At 42.4% G+C, this 16,698-nt stretch overlaps 1 long non-coding RNA gene across 3 annotated transcripts in view; it reads left to right on the top strand.

Moving 5' to 3' along the window:
* The first annotated feature begins 1,659 nt into the window (after positions 1–1,659).
* LOC124517977 (uncharacterized) overlaps positions 1,660–16,698 on the top strand; it is a 155,999-nt gene continuing 140,960 nt past the window's right edge. For all 3 annotated transcript variants that reach the window (XR_006963605.1, XR_006963603.1, XR_006963604.1), the window contains exon 1: positions 1,660–1,734. This is a non-coding gene — a long non-coding RNA (uncharacterized LOC124517977). The remainder of the gene's footprint in view (positions 1,735–16,698) is intronic.

Here is a 16,698-nt window from a genome sequence, read left to right on the forward strand (position 1 = left end):
GAGGAGGGCACTTGGTGGGATGAGCACTGGGTGTTGTACGTAAGCCATTTGACAATAAATTACATTAAAAAATAAAATACAACAAAAAAAAAAAAAAAGAGAGAGAGACCAAATACAAACTTTCAAAAGTCATTCCCAACGTGGATAGAGGAAGGAATAAATGTTTCATCCAACTCCACTTGGCTGGAATAGGGAAAGGAGGAGCCAGAATTCTGAATTCTGGGTCCCTCGAAAGTTCAAGACAGGTGGCAGCCCTTACAGAGACTGATCTAATTCAAAAAGAATATATTGGGCGGCCGCTGGCAAGTTTTCACATCTTCTACAAGATTTCAAGGCAGGATCTTTTTTTCCACTGATACTTCTGAGACCATCCCTATCTTCTCTTCTTTCCCCTCCTCCTCCTCCTCCTCTTTCTTCTTCATCATCATCAAACATTAATTTAATTCAAGTGTAGATTTGATTGTCATGATACCACAATAAAGACAGCTACCATTTATAGAGGGCTTGATTACAAGTACTTTATAATCTCATCTAATCAGCATTATTGCATCTAATCCTGCCTTAGGCCTCTCCGACTCCAATGTTGTGTTCTTTATTATTCCTATACCCTATATTTCCATAAGTGTTGGTCTATTCATTCATTCATTTATCCATTCATTCATTCCTTCACCAAATATTTACTGAGCACCTGCTATGCAATGGGCATCCTGCTGCTGATGTGGGCACAAAAGACAGACAAAATCCCTGCTGTTATAGTGCTTACAAACACTTATATTTCCAATCCCAAAAAAGGGGTGATACTATCCCTCACTTAGGGTTGCTATAGGGATTAGGGAAATGTGCCCTGGTACACAGAAAGGGCTCAATAAATGTTGGCTCCTGGCCTCCTTTAACCCCCAGAGCTGGTAGCTTTCTATTCACATATGTCAGGGAGAACTGTTGGAACCATTTCTGAGACTATGTTCTTCTAGAAAGCGACATTTCCCTGTCCTTAAAATTCATGCAACCCACATGTTATTAACCTATCCGAGCAAAAGCCCATTTTCCTGGGCTCTCTGGGCTAGACTCAGGCTCTTGCTCCCCGCTGCCACCTCTCCTTCTCATCTTCCTCTCAATTCTAGCTAGGATCTCAGACTATACATGAGTTTCGACAAACCAATGCTTTGGGAAAGCTTTGTGCAATTTTGAGCGATGAAAAAAATGGAGAAATAAGGGCTCCAGGCAACTGGTGTGATAGAGAAGAGAGGAAAAAGATAAGAGAAATGTGCAGCTTAGGAGGATGTTTGCACAGGCAACGAGAGAAAAATAAGTAACAAATGTCTACTTAGAGGTATTTTCCTTCAAGCGTCTGGAGCTTTTGAAGAACTGGGATAGGAGAAATCTACATTTTAGGAATCTAGGCTGCTGTTTATGTAATTTCCACCTTTGAGGGCTTCAGCTCCATCCTCGCTGACTGTGTGTTAGTCATTTCTTTGTTAGGCTCAGTTTTAGTGATTTTCATCCCCCCCCTCCTCCCCCCCCTGCCAACAAGGGGGTTTAGCTGTGCGACATAGTCAATGCACTGAAGCCCAAATTGGAGATCTCTCTCACTACAGATGACATAGTTCAGAAGGGAAAAGTCACATGAAAACTGTACATTTCTTTCCACAGGCCTAGCAGAAGCTACACCCTGATTCCTGCAGCTGAACGGATGTAACCAGCATTTGGGCTTTTCTATTCAGTTACCTCCTTGTGGTGAGTGAAGAGCTCGGGTGTGTGTGGGGGGGTTTATTCCTCATCAACCTTGTGACCGTGGGCAAGGTCCCCGATCTATTAGAATCTCAGTTTTCTCATCTGTGGAAAGATAACCATGACAAAATATATCCTCGGAGGTAGTTTCAGTGGGAGGGTTAAATGAGATACAATTTAGGAGTTCTTGGTATAGTATCTGGAGCATATTTACATTCTATAAATAAGGGCAAAAATTTCTTACCATCAAGACTTTTCTCGTGAAAAGGTCTGAAGCTTATACAGCAATCAATGTAGGCAAAGTGGAATTCTATGGGCCCCAGCTTCTCATCCTGCCACCTCTGAGACTTTGGGAAAGTCATTTCCTCCTCTGAGACTTTGTTTTCTCCCAGTTTGGTGGGGGAGAGAAATTAGGGGGAAGGTTGGAGGCTTTAAAGGCCTAAAGAGATAATAAATAATAACCTATACATAATGTACTATATGTATAATATACTCTGTAATAGCTAGCATATTATATATATAAAATATACCATAGCATACTGCATATTATATATTACAGTTTATATAATATACACTATAACATATAAGCACTAGTTTATATGATACGTGCTCTCTTTATCATATATACTATGTAACATGAATAGCACATATATCATACATGCTATATATTATTTATATGCTATAATATATACTATATATGCTATAATATATACTATAATATATATATATAATATATATGATATATTACACCATACAACACACACTATAATAGAGATACTACATGCTATAGTGAGCATAATATATTATTAGTATAATAAATAATACACCATGCGTTACATAGATTTGTATAATATAGATACTATACTATTATAATATTATATACTATGTAATATATGCACTTTATTTAATAAGGTATGGTATGTAATGTTTGCTGTATTTAAGCAACTTTTATCTGTATAATATACCATACCCACTGTATATGCTATTTACTATGTAATATGTCATGTATAATATAGTAAAAATGAAAGTTTCTTGTGAACTGAAAAGCCCCAATTAATAGGAGATGTTATTAACTAGTTCCATCGAGGTGTAAATGACTGATATGGTTTATTTTATTTTTTTATTTATAATTTTTTAATGACTGACATGGCTTAAAGTGTGACCCAGACTCAGAACATTTCACATTTCACCACTGGCCCCCCACCCCCTCCAGCCCAAATATTTCTCTTGTGTCTTTACTGTTCAGTGAATGGCTCTATCCTCCTCCCAGGGTGCTCACCAAAGAGCCAGGAGTCACCGTTGCTCCCTTTCCCTTCCTCCCACTTGCACACTCTGCCACCCAGTCCTCCGACTGCCTCTGCTCGTTCTGTCTGCTCTGCCTCCAACGTGGGGCCCAGATCCACCCGCCACTGCCCCAGTTCAGGGCCGCATTGTCACCAGCCTAGACAACTCCAGTAGCCTCTTAGCCATTCTTTCCTGCTCCTTCCCTTGCCTCTTCATGATCTACCCTTCACATGGTAGCCTCACTGGTCCTTCGAGGGAGTAAATCCAATCACGATACCCCTCAGTTGAAAATGCTTGATTGCCTTTTCCATCACGTTTAGGATAAAACCGAAACTCTTTGCCCTGTAGGCCCTAGCTCCTGACATTTGGCTTTGTCTGGTATTACTCCCTTGACCTACTTTGCTCACTCTACTCCTGCACATCGATGACTGTTCAACTCTCAAATATATCGTGATAGATCCCACCTCAGGGCCTTTGCACTTGCTGCTCCCATTACCTAGAATGACCTTTGCCCAGATATCCACATGGCCCACTCCGTCACTTCACTCAGGACTCTACTCAAATGTCACTTTAACAGGGAGAACTTTCCTGACCACCCTCTAGCATATCATGCCTGTCCCCTCACTGTATACTATCTGGCTCTCTCTATATAGAATCTACATCTATATAATCTACATCTATATAGCAGCCACATCTATAAAGTGGATATAAAGTATCCCAAAGTGTGTGTGTGTGTGTGTGTGTGTGTGTGTGTGTGTGTGTATCTAGTACATCTTATATCCTCCACATGAGAGAAAGGCTCCATAACACTCCTGTGTGAGTTTTAAATCTTTTCATGGAAAAGTGTTTGGATAGTGAGAAATTCCACAGCTGCACGTTCTGGAGGATTGCTATGTGCCAGGCATGTGCTGAGAATCTTATTTCTTTATTTATTTTTCATTCTATCTCATGTGGCCCTCACCATCACAACAATGACTTGATGTCCATATTATTTCAGGAGGGGAAGTCAGCTCAGAATCAATTTTATTGACATCAGCAATAATAGTAATAAGGGTTATTATATGAGTGAATGGAAGTACAACAGGTGGCCTGTTCTGAAGCTATTCTGTGTTGTATGTGAACACAAAGCATTTGGTTTTCAAGAGCAGATTGAATGGACAGTCAGGCAGTCTGGGGAGGTGAGACATCCAGTTGTTCATTCCTAGAAGAATCCTTAAAGAGGGTCAAACTTGGAGGCACCAGGGTTTATTTTATTAGGGAAGGCGGCCTTTCCTCACCTCCCTATCCACAGATCCACGGCCCGAGGAATCTGAGAAATGGCTCCCTTAGTCCTTAGGCACAATCTGTTTCCATCGGGCGACAAGCATGGCTGGCATACGGGGTCTGTACCTTTCACTGCGTCGGTGATAAACCTTGAGCCAAATCAGAGTTACTGGCCTTGTGTTCTGTCGTCTGGGACCTCCCGACTTCATGTGGTGCACTCACACCCACATGCCCTTTTATTTATGACTTCTATTGAGTCTTCTGTGAAGTCATAAATTGACCAACCCTCCAGCTGGTTCGAGCCCTCATCAGGAAGCTGTCATCAAAGTGAATCACATTCTCAGTGGCTGTTCCTTCCCCAAAGGTTCATTGCAAAGGCTGGGATGTTTCCTGCAACTTGCTTAGAATATCTGTCAGCTCCTGGCAGCCCAGACTTGCTAAGCCAAGGTTCTTCTTTTTTTTTTCCATTAAACAAAAAAAAGTGAAATAAAAGGTGAAGAAGAGGTGTCTGTATTTGGTCAGGGGTTCTCTCATGTCAGTATAACATTCTGGAAAAGTCTGGAGCAATGTAGTAGGTGAAGTTGACATACTTTTATTTCTGGCCCAGAAATATTCTGAGTAATTCTTGTACCAGGGACTTGGGACAAGGCAGAGATCGACATATTCCTGGGGGGATCTGGGAACCAGCAACTTAAACAGAAAGTGAGATTGGGCCTTGGACTTGGGATGGATCTGAGTGGAAGTGATTTCCCTAAAAGCAAAAGGTGCTAGAGACTCCATGACAGCTCCTCAGACACCTGTCAAGCCCTGTGTTGAGAGTACCACATGCATTATCTCATCGATCTCTCAACAATCCTTGGTTAAGTCCCCATTTTACAGGAATGGAGACTCACAGAGGTTATAGGACTATTCAACTCACTCTCGGTCACATGGATAGTAAGTGGTAGGGCCAGCATTTGAACCCAGGTCTTATCTTAACTTTATCAAAATTCATCCATTTTAATGTACAGCTCAGTGATTTTTAGTAAATTTTACAATGTGTGCAACCATCACTACAATCCAGTTTTAGAAATTTCCATTTGCCCTCCACAAGATCCCTTTGTGCTCATTTGAATGCAATCTGCATTTTCATCTGTAGCTCCAGGCAACCCACTAATCTTCAGTATGTCTCTGTGAATTGACTTTTTTCTGGACATTTTATACAAATGGAATCATATAATATGTGGTCTTTTCATCTGGCTTCTTTTATTTATCCAGTGTTACGTCCATGTGGTTGCAAGTATTAGTAGCTCATTCATTTTTAACACCGAATAGTATTCTACTGGATGGGTATACCGCATTTGTTTATCTACTTACCAACTGATAGACATTTGGATTATTCCCATTTCCTGGCTGTTATGAATGATTCTGCTATGACCATTCACATGCATGTTTTTGTGTGGCTGTATGCCTTCATTTAAAAAAAAAAAACATTTTTTTTGATGGTTATTTGTGAGAAAGAGAGACAGAGCACAAGAGGGGGAGGGGCAGAGAGAGAGGGAGACACAGATCTGAAGCAGGCTCCAGGCTCTGAGCTGTCAGCACAAAGCCCAATACGGGGCTGGAACCCATGAACTGCCAGATGGTGACCTGAGCTGAAGTCAGATGCTTAACCGACGGTGCCACCCAGGTGACCCTGCCTTCATTTTTTTAAAGGTAGTTTCCTTAGAGTAGCGTTGCTGGGTTTAATGGTTTATGTTTAACTTTACAGAAAAACTACCAAGTTCGTTGTTTTTTAATGTTTATTTATTTATTTTTGAGACAGAGAGAGAGAGAGAACTCACACACAAGCAGGGGAGGGGCAGAGAGAGGGAGACACAGAATCCGAAGCAGGCTCCAGGCTCTGAGCTGTCAGCACAGAGTCCGATGTGAGACTCAAACCCACAAACCGTGACATCATGACCTGAGCTGAACTCAAACGCCCAACTGACTGAGCCACCCAGGCACCCCCAAGCTATTTTTTTTTTTTAATTTTTTTTTTCAACGTTTATTTATTTTTGCGACAGAGAGAGAGACAGAGCATGAACGGGGGAGGGGCATTGAGAGAGGGAGACACAGAATCGGAAACAGGCTCCAGGCTCTGAGCCATCAGCCCAGAGCCCGACGCGGGGCTCGAACTCACGGAGCGCGAGATCGTGACCTGGCTGAAGTCGGACGCTTAACCGACTGCGCCACCCAGGCGCCCCACCCCCAAGCTATTTTTATTTAAAGTTGTTTTTTTTTTTTTTAAAGTTTGGTGTGCCTAGGTGACTCTTGGTTTTGGTTTCGGTTATGATCTTATGGTTGTGGGATTAAGCCCCACATTGGGCTCTGTGCTGACAGCGTGGAGCCTGCTTTGGATTCTCTCCTCTCTCTTCCCTCTCCCCATTCATGCTCTCTCTCTCTTAAATAAATAAGCATTAAAAAAAGGTCCAATAATTTTTTTTTTTAAACGTAGGCTCCATGCCCAATGTGGGACTTGAACACACACTGGGTCAAGAGTCACACCCTTGTGCCTGGGTGGCTCAGTCATTTAAGGGTCCGACTTCAGCTCAGGTCATGGTTTCACGGGTTCGTGAGTTCAAGCCCAGCAGGGGGTTTGCAGCTGTCTCTTCAGATCCTCTGTCCCCCCCCTCTGAAAAATAAATAAAAATATTAAAAAAAAAAAGAGAAAAGAATCACATCCTCCACAGACTGAGCCAGCCAGGTACCCCCAAACTGTTTTTGAAATCACTGTGTCATTTTACACTGAAATCAGGTCCTGTGATGTTGAAGTTCATGTTCCTAATCACTGTGTTATATACACGCCTCACATTACTCCATGCCATTTATAATCTATTAATTTCAACAACCATTGCTTGATGTCTGTTCTATGCTGGACCTTGTACTAGAAGGTAGGAATAGAGGGGTCAAAGACAGGATTTTTTCCTGCCTTCCGTGGTGTATTGGATTATTAGTCACAATTCTTTTGCCATATGACCTTGCGGTACACTAGGTGAGTGGAGTGGATTTCCCTACTCAAGGACTTGAGCTGTTGGGAAAGGCAGTCTCCTGTGTGTGGTCATTTGGCCCCAGCTTGGCCTTATGAGTGGGTTTGAGCCTGGAACGTTTCCTTACTGCGAGAGTCAGAGTTCTCACAGTCTATGCTGGGCTTAGGGCCTTGTGAAGAAAGATCTTTCTCTGTTCCCAGATTGATATGTAGTCTTGTTCTCCTTAAGCACGTGACCAGTGGCTCTCATGCACGCCCACGGCTTTCTGTATTTCAGACCCCAGTGGGAAGGTTTGGGTTCCTTCCGCTGCAGCATGAAATGGGGGTAAGTGCTGTATTGGTGTGGAATGGATCCACTGGCCATGGCGGACTGACACATTGCACAGGCCTGGCGCTTGTGCACTAGCTCTCCTTTCTTGCTGCAAGTAAATGCTGGACCATGCTGAGCCTTGTATGCATGCAGTCTGTTTTCAGCAAACCATGCACCGGCCTCTCCCTTGGGTGCACTTCTCTGCCTTTGAACTTTAGTTGCACTCATGTTTATATTCTATCCTGCAGCATAGTCTGACTACCTAGTGAAATGGTGAAATACTGGTTTTGGCTATGTGACCTGCTGTGGCCAATGGCACTTTAGCAGATATGATGCAAACAGACACCTCAAATGTGCCTGTGTGTTTTGCTCACCTTCTTACACTCTTATGACCCACCATAGAAAAGCATACCCTGGGTAGCTGCTGTTCCTTCGGCCTGAGGCTCTGAACAAACATATGTGGAGCTGACCTGATTCAGCTTACAGTTTAAAGTTACGTGCAGGTCACCTGTCTCTCCTTTTCCTTGAGAAGGAAAAAGGTATTGGGTCATGTCGATTCCAGGGCTGGCCATTGGGTGGCGCTGTCAACCTAGGACAGCTTGGTTGCTGTGCTGGTTATAAATACCAGCCCTTCCATAATCTACACATAATCTGTACTTCTGGGGCTGGAAATTTGCATGTTATATGTCCTATGCTTCTCTGACAGCTGGCTTCCTTTTGGGGTGCACTGGCTGGAAATCAGAGGGTGGAAAAGGAGGGAAATTTCTGTAGTTGCAGCCACAGGAGAGGTGGATTAGTTCCAGACTCCAACATCCAAGGCAGAGACAGCACTTTTTGTGCAGTGCTAGCCCTGGAGGAGGTGGCCCCCCTTTGAAAACTCCAGAAGAGATTCCTCAGTATCTCCAACACTACACTGGGTGCAGGCTCACAGATCCAACCTGTTTTTATTTTTTCTTCCAAAAAAAATTTTTTTCTTTTACAGTAGGCTCCACACTCAGCATGGAGACCAATGTGGGGCTTGAATGTATGAACCTGAGATCAAGACCTGAGCTGAGATCAAGGGTCAGACACTTAACCAACTGAGCCACCCAGGCACCCAGCATTAACAGCTTCTGATGTCTGATTATCATCCTTCTTCTTTCTGCTTATCAAACCCTCCCTTTCTAATTGTTTTCCCATCCACCCCCCAAACCTTTGTAATCAATTCTTTTGTTTGGAACACCTAGAGTGGTTTCTGCTTTGCTGATATTGCTTTCTGAAGCACAAGCATAGGAAACCATTGATCTTGAGTTGGGTGGAAGGAGGGGAATGGTGAGAAACTGTCCACTTCTGTGTATGAGAAAAACATTGGCCAACCTTAATTCTACAGGCCAAGGAGGGCTTCCAAATTATATTCGTGAATTCTTTGTCTTCTTACTGTTTTATATCACGATGCATTGAACAAAGATAGTCCATGATTGGATACCGCTAATCGATACTATGCCCTCTCTTGTGACTTTTCTTTCTCGTTTGTCCTGAAGATAGGCTGAAATGAACCAGTGATACACTGAGTTAGTTTAATTGAATATCATTCCTGGAACTCTGCTTCCTTCTCTTCTGCCTTGACCTCCCACAGGAATTTAGTGACTCCAAGAGGCAGGCCAGCTAAGTGCAAAGCTACTCTGCTCACAAAATGGTGATCTTCCTACCTTTAGTTCTCCAGCCTGCCCCAGCTTACCTCTTTCTCAGAATCCATGTGGTACCTTTTATTGAAGCCCATCAGGGTCCAGTTTTACAGACGATGTCAGGAGGAGTGATTGGGACTAGAGGAAAAGGTACCCAGGCACAGTTGCTAAAACGTCTCCTGAGGTCTGCAACAGCCCCCGAGGTCTCTGTTGATTACTTTAAGCAAAGCTCTTCAGTTTCTCTGTGGGGAACTTCTCTCTAAGTGACTACAATCAGGTTAGGCAGGTGACTGAGGAAACAAGGCTGAACAATGGGTTTTCCGTTCAAGTTAGTTCATATCAGCAAGAAGCCCTAAATCTGGGTTTTTTTCAGCCTCACTTGGAGATGAAGGAAAGAGTTTAGTCACCCTGCTGTGGAAAAAATAGGCCATTATTGTCAAAAGAAGGGACCTGTCCTAGATTTGAGAGATGCATGTTGTCCTGGATGGTTTCTAGGTCTCAGTGGGATGGCCTGTTGATATCAGCTCCCCCCGGTACCTAAGAAGGATATGAACGTGAAGGTGAATTCTTTGTGGAGCCAGACACCCGGGATCTGATATCTGAAGCTGTCGGCATCATGTCAGCTTATCTACTTTTCCCAACTCCCCACTAGAGAAATCCTGTTTCCTTTCAAGCGTACGTCACGCTGATTTCATTTCAGTCACACAACCAGCCTGGTCCTTATCACACTGGCTCAGAAGCATCTGTAGAAGGACTCCTTCCTGGAACCAGGCAATCAGCGTTCAAGGGCCAGCTGGACCTCACCAGAGTCACGTGCCTTTGGGAAAGTTGTCCTACCTCTGAGAACCTCAGTTACTCCACCTGCAAGATGGGGGTGGTGCGAAAGTCTGTACTACTTACCTCGCAGAGTTGTGGTGACTGTCAGAGTGGATGATGTAATGTCAGTGTGGGGAAAAATGTAGTCCTCAGCTGTCTGGGTTTGTGCCTGTTCTCTCACACATCAGAAATTGCGTCAGCACTCAAGATACAGGTGACATTTTGTGTACCACTATTCATTTGTAGCTCCTGACCATTTGGTTGATGCTTGGATATCAGCTGGCTTGTTAATGCCCTGACCGAAGTCTCATCCGTTGGTATGACAAAGATCTTCCATGTTCTAAGCTACTGCTTCTCAAACTTTTCATGTACACAAGTCACCAGAGATATTGTTAAAATGCAGATTCTGATTCAGTGGGTCTGAGGGGGAGGGGCAGAGATACTGCATTTCCCACAGACTGCTGGGTGATACCCACACTGCTGGTGTAAAGATCACATTTGGAGTAGCAAGAGTCTGAGAAATGTCTCTCCTTTGCACTCGCTTGATGTGATGCCACACCTGTATTTACCTGTTTCAAGTTCAAATCCACCTTCTACAGTCTTGAATAAGCTAACACCTCAACAGAAATCATACAGAAATTACGGTAACCACAAGTACCCCAGCTGTAGGGAAGAAACAATAATGTCTGCCTAAGGACCGAAACTTGGTAGTGAAGGGTTTGTGGTGCACCATTGGCTGTAAGCTGCCCGGCACTAAGGGAAGCTCTTGTGTGGGTCAGAGCAGAGTTGGCCATTTCCCTTGTCCCTTTATGAGCAAAAGCTTGAGTGCCTGCACATTTTTGCCTTCCTGGATGTTGCCGACCCCCAATACATGTCCGATGAGCTAAAAGGGTTTTGAGTGAGTAGGAAATTAAGCAGTCTTCCCCCTCCACCAGTTGGAGGTCTGTCTATTGCTCCAAACCTCAGAAAAATCAATGATACCTTCATCAGAACCTCTTCTCCCCCACACTGTTTCATTTCTTTCCACATATAGCCAAACTGGCCACCCAACAGTGAACATCCACCCCTCTTGTCCTGTAAGTTCAGATTTATAAGGGCAGGGCAGAGAGATGCCTCAGGCTCTGGCAGTTGGTATTTCCTGTAGCCCTGAAATAACCACTTTTATTCTCATGGCCCATATTGAAATACAAATCTCCCGCTATTCATTTAGAGGAAACAAGTGGCACCCATCAGTTTTGCACACTTGCACCTGTGCTTCCCCCATCCCCCAGAGCAATGGTCTTCCACAGTGACTGAGTCCTTTTGACATGAATAAGTCTAGTGTCAAAGCATGGTGTGGCTCAAAAAACCCATGCACCAAAAGATATAAAATATTTTGTTGTGTTTTTACATTATGAAGCACTGGGGAGTGTAAGAATCTTTCTTCCTTTGATCTTTTTTTTGCTTTCCTCTCCTCTTTTCTCCCTCCCTCCCTTCCTTCTTTTCACCTATATCTACCTTTCTGTGTAACATCTATGTGTTGGAGATTAGAAGAATAACCAGAAAGAGAGAAGGGGGAAAAAGGATTCAAATAAGGGAAAATGGAAGGTAAATAGATTTCATAATTTTTGAAGGTTATGAGTGTCGAGATTTCAGGCTTTTCTTTTGCTCCCCACAAAACAAGCAAGCAGGCAAATAAAGAAACCCTGCAGGGACTGACACAAGATGAACAAAGTTTTAGAAGCTTTTCCTCAGAAAAAAAAAGCCATGCTGATTTACAAGCAGAGTATCTGTTGCGAGGATTTGGAAGGAGATGAAAATATATCACTAGCCATCTAGACGTTTGTCAAAACAACTGAATTCTATGAAGTGGAAAGGATGCACGAAAGAACCAATATTAGGGAAGGAAGTTTGAAATGGGCTCTATTGTGTCAGAATTTTTCTACAAAGACAGGGAAGCTTTCAACTGTGTGGGACAAAGGCTCTCACTAAATGAGAAACCAACAGACCTTGTAGAGGGGTGTTTAATTTCACCTTGAAGGTCACTTGGCTTTGTCAACTCCGGACGTGTGGTCAAACCCGCTTCTGCTCAAACATGTCAGTATTTTTCTTCAGCATCCTCCCTGGGTCCCGGGGCATATGTCTACTTTAGGGATTTAGTGCCCACCTCTTGGATATGGGGAGAGGTGCACGACACCTTGATCTACAGTCCTGCCGTGACTGTTTACAGATGGGAGAGGTAATTCCCCAAAAGAGAAAGTTGTGCTGTTATCAGAAGAATGAGGAATGGATGCTGCTCATCTGAAAACAACAAATACTTCCTGTACTTGGGAGGTGATACTTGATTCCAATTTTGCATTCAGCCTCTGTTGATGGCACAGGTTCCCAGATGACTCTGGGCCTGACTTCCCATGCTGTGCCTTTGTCCTACTGAAGCATTACATCCCAGTAGCAATGAGCGCTTCTAATGCTCAGATCTTGGTTCCTAAATAGCATTGTCCACAAAAAGTTACCAGAGCTCCTTGGAGAAATGGATGACCGTAGGGTCATGGCAGGAAAGGTGCGAGGTATACCTGAAACATCTTTTGTTCATCAGAAAATATGGAGTGCTAAAAAAAAAAATGATGGAGGCGTGTCACAATAATCCAGGAGCCAGCCCAAAGCCAGATCCCACTGGCCAAATCTGGGATAATCTGAGCATCAAAATCACTAATGGTAGTTAGGGAGTGTATATAACACATGGGATTAAAGAAGAATCCATGAGTTCATGTTGATATTAAGAAAGAAAAAGATGAGGGAGGGAGAGGGGAATGTGCTGAAGGACATCAGGTAATGAATGTAGAAGAAATGACGAGTTTACCAACTCACATTTTGCAACCACCCTGGAAATACTCGATTCAGGCAGGAATCAGCAACCTAGGCAGAAACCATTAGGTGAATTATTCTGGAGAAGAGTGTAATACCAGTCTCAAGATATCTCCCCACGGATTACTGATTAATTCACAGTAAAGGCACCCTGGGAATGGAGAACTGTGCGGGCACCACCTTAGCTGAGTCATCAAACTTATCATCATGTGCCTCCTGATATGAGCACTGAGCATGTCACAGAAATACCTATGCGGTATTCTTGCCCAAATTATCACCATGAGGAGACAATCCAATAAATCCAAGTTGAGGGGCATTGTGCAAAACAACTGGCCTGGACTTCTCAAAAATATTAACGTCCTAAAAATAATCAAGCAAACAAACAAACACATTTGAGAGCTGTTCTAGATGAAAGGAGAATAAAAGGGAAAGCACAATGAAATGTGATATGCGAACTTTGATTGGGTCCTGGCCTGCCCCCCACCCCCCAAAAAATCCCACTCTAAAGGACATTACAGGGACAATTGGGAAAATTTGAATATGGACGGATTATTAGATAATAGTATTATATTGATAGTCGATCTTCAGAGTGTGGTAATTAAGCTATAATTTTATAGCTCAACGTCCTTACTCTTAGGAAATACATGACAAGCTCTGTAGGATTGAACTACCTGCAGTTTACTCTCAAACGGTTCAGCACTAATGTTAACAACTCATCACATCTAAATTTTGGATGTATGTTTTCTTCTTGTTGGACCTTTCTTACAACTCTATCATAGATATGAAACTTTTTTTAAAAAAAAGGTATTTTTAAAAATATTTATTTTGAGAGAGAGGGAGAGACAGAGCATGAGCAGGGGAGGGGCAGAGAAAGAGGGAGACAGAGAATCTGAAGAAGGCTCCATGCTCTGAGCTGTTAGCACAGAGCCCAAAATGGGGCTCGGACCCACAAACGGTGAGATCATAACCTGAGTCCAAGTCAGACACTTAACTGACTGAGCCACCCAGGTGCCCTCATAAATGTGAAGTTTTTAAATGTTAAAAGTTGGGTAAGAGTGCATCTGTGGGGTCCCAGTCTTGGCAAGGATGTTGGGTTCACTCTCAGCCTTCTGGGCCCTCCTCTTTGTCTGCACAGCACAGCACTGGTGACAGTTGCTTTTTCAGATTTTCACGGTAAAAGGTGTTGGCATCCTCAGCCATTGACCAAACCATGTTCCAAGGATGTATTTCCAAGTCCAGCTGGAGAGAGAAATGGACATATCGGGAAGATGGGTCTTGAAATGGCTGGCAGTAAATTTATGGGCTTGTGCCCTAAGGGCTGTCTTCAGGGCTTGCCAAGTGAGCTCTCTGAATAGTGAAGATTAGTCCCAGAATTGCAAGTCAATTTATGTCAGTTAAGTGGGGACCCCAGAAACCTCAAAAGAAAAAACTGACAGATTTGACCATATACCAATTAAAATTTCTGAGGCATTAGGCAGGGTGAACTCTAAATAATGAGAACTCATGGCAGAGTTACTATCCCTAATACTCATAGTTACTGCCAGCTGATTTAAAACAAAAACACCCCAATAGGAAATTAGGCAAGAGGAGGTAAACAGGCAAGTCACAATGCAGGATGTGCAAATGACCAATAAAAATCTGAAGCTATATGCAACTTTCCTGTGTTTAAAGATTTTTCATTTGACTTTTAAATGAAATACAATTATATATTCATCAGATTGGTAAAAGTTATTAAAACAGTTGATGTTATCTACAGTGGGAAAGGAAATAATGTTTTATATACTGCTGGTGTGACAGTAAATCACAACATTTTTAGGAAAGGCATTTTCTGTTAAAATTTTAATTTTTTTTAATGTTTATTTATTTTGGAGACAGAGAGAGACAGAGCATGAACGGGGGAGGGTCAGAGAGAGGGACACACAGAATCTGAAACAGGCTCCAGGCTCTGAGCTGTCAGCACAGAGCCCAACGCGGGGCTCGAACTCCTGGACCGTGAGATAATGACCTGAGCCGAAGTCAGATGCTTAACCGACTGAGCCACCCAGGCACCCCTCTGTTAAAATTTTAAAAAGAGCACATGCTTTGATACAGAAGTTACACTTTGAGGAATCCATACTATAAGGAACAAAGGCATCAGTAGCTAAGGATATGTGTTAGTAGCTAAGGATATGTTGTATATGAGTTCTCCTAATAGCTCTAGAAGGCAACAATAGGACCAACCTGAATTGGAGACCACCTGAATGTCTATTAACAGAGGAATGGTTGATGATGAATGGCTCATTCATTTACTTGCTGTGTATATTTTAAGCATCTACTATATGCTAGGCATAATTCTAGATACTGGGGATAGGGCAGTGAATAATACAGATTTTGTCCCTTTATCATGAAGCTTAGTGTGTGTGTGTGTGTGTGTGTGTGTGTGTGTAGCAAGGGAAAGACAATAAATAAGAGAAAAAATAAGGAAGATAATCTCAAATAGTGATACATGTTACAAACAAAATAAAAGGAGGATAATGAGTTAGAGAGTGGCTGGATGGGGGTCACATTTGAATAAAGTGGTCACGGATGCCTCTCTGAGGAGGTGATATTTGAACAGAGACCTGAATGATGGCAGGGAGCCAGGTCTGGGAACATCTTGATGAAAAGTGTGCCAGGCAGAGGGAATAGTAAATATAAATGGGCAGGAATAAGTGATCAAGGAGTAAACAAGACCAGTGTGGCTGGAGCCTCGTGGGAGAGGAGGAGAGTGATATGATGTAAGAGAAGGTGGGGCGATCACATAGGGCTTTGAGGCCATGAAAGGAGTTTCGTTTTCATTTTAGTACATGTAATAGGAGTTCAGATTTTAACACACAACACTCAAAATTATGTACATGTATCTGTATAACTATTTTACCTTTATCTACCCATCTATATCTCTATGTATCTGTATCCGTCTATACCTGTAGCCATGGCTCTAGCTATATCCACTTTACTGTCTAATGCTATTTAAATCCACTTATTGGAAAACTTGTGTTTTTGCAACAACTTGGCTATATATGTTTACTTATTTTATTTTATTTTTATTTTTTTAAAGTTTATTTATTTTGAGAGAGAGACAGAGAGAGTGAGTGGGGGAGGTGCAGAGAGAGAGAAGGAGAGAGAAAATTCCAAGCAGGCTCCGCACTCTCAGTGCAGAGCCTGATGCGGGGCTCAAAGTCACAAACTGTGAGATCATGACCTGAGCCGAAACCAAGAGTTGAACGCTTAACTACCTGAGCCACCTAGGTGCCCCTACATTTACTTTTTAACTTGCAAGTTTTATGAAACCTGAAAATGCATCAAGTATTTCCAATGAAAACTTAACATCTGAATTGAGATGTGTTGCCTATGTAAAGTACACACTGGGTTAAGAAAAAATGAATATAAAATATCTCAATAATAATCATAAAATATTGATTACATGTTAAAATTATAATTAAAATAATTAATAATAATAATTAAAAATATACTTAACTTCTTATGTATCTTTTTAGAATAACAGCTTAATTGATATATAATTCATATATAATTCACCATTTGGAGTGTACAATCTGATTTTTAGTATAGTCACAGTTGTGTAACCATCACTACAATCAATTCTAGAACAGTTCCATCCCTAAAATGAAACCCCCAAGCCCATTAATAATCGCTCATCGTTGTCCCCAACCCTCCTGGCCCTAGGAGACCACTAACCCACTTTCTATTTTTATGGATTGGTCTTTTCTGGATATGTCATATAAATGGCATCATATAATATGTAG

Source organism: Lynx rufus, unplaced genomic scaffold (genome assembly GCF_022079265.1).
Source record: "Lynx rufus isolate CCGP_SWC_20201006 ecotype Redwood Valley unplaced genomic scaffold, mLynRuf1.p SCAF_23, whole genome shotgun sequence".
Taxonomy (NCBI): Eukaryota; Metazoa; Chordata; class Mammalia; order Carnivora; family Felidae; genus Lynx; species Lynx rufus.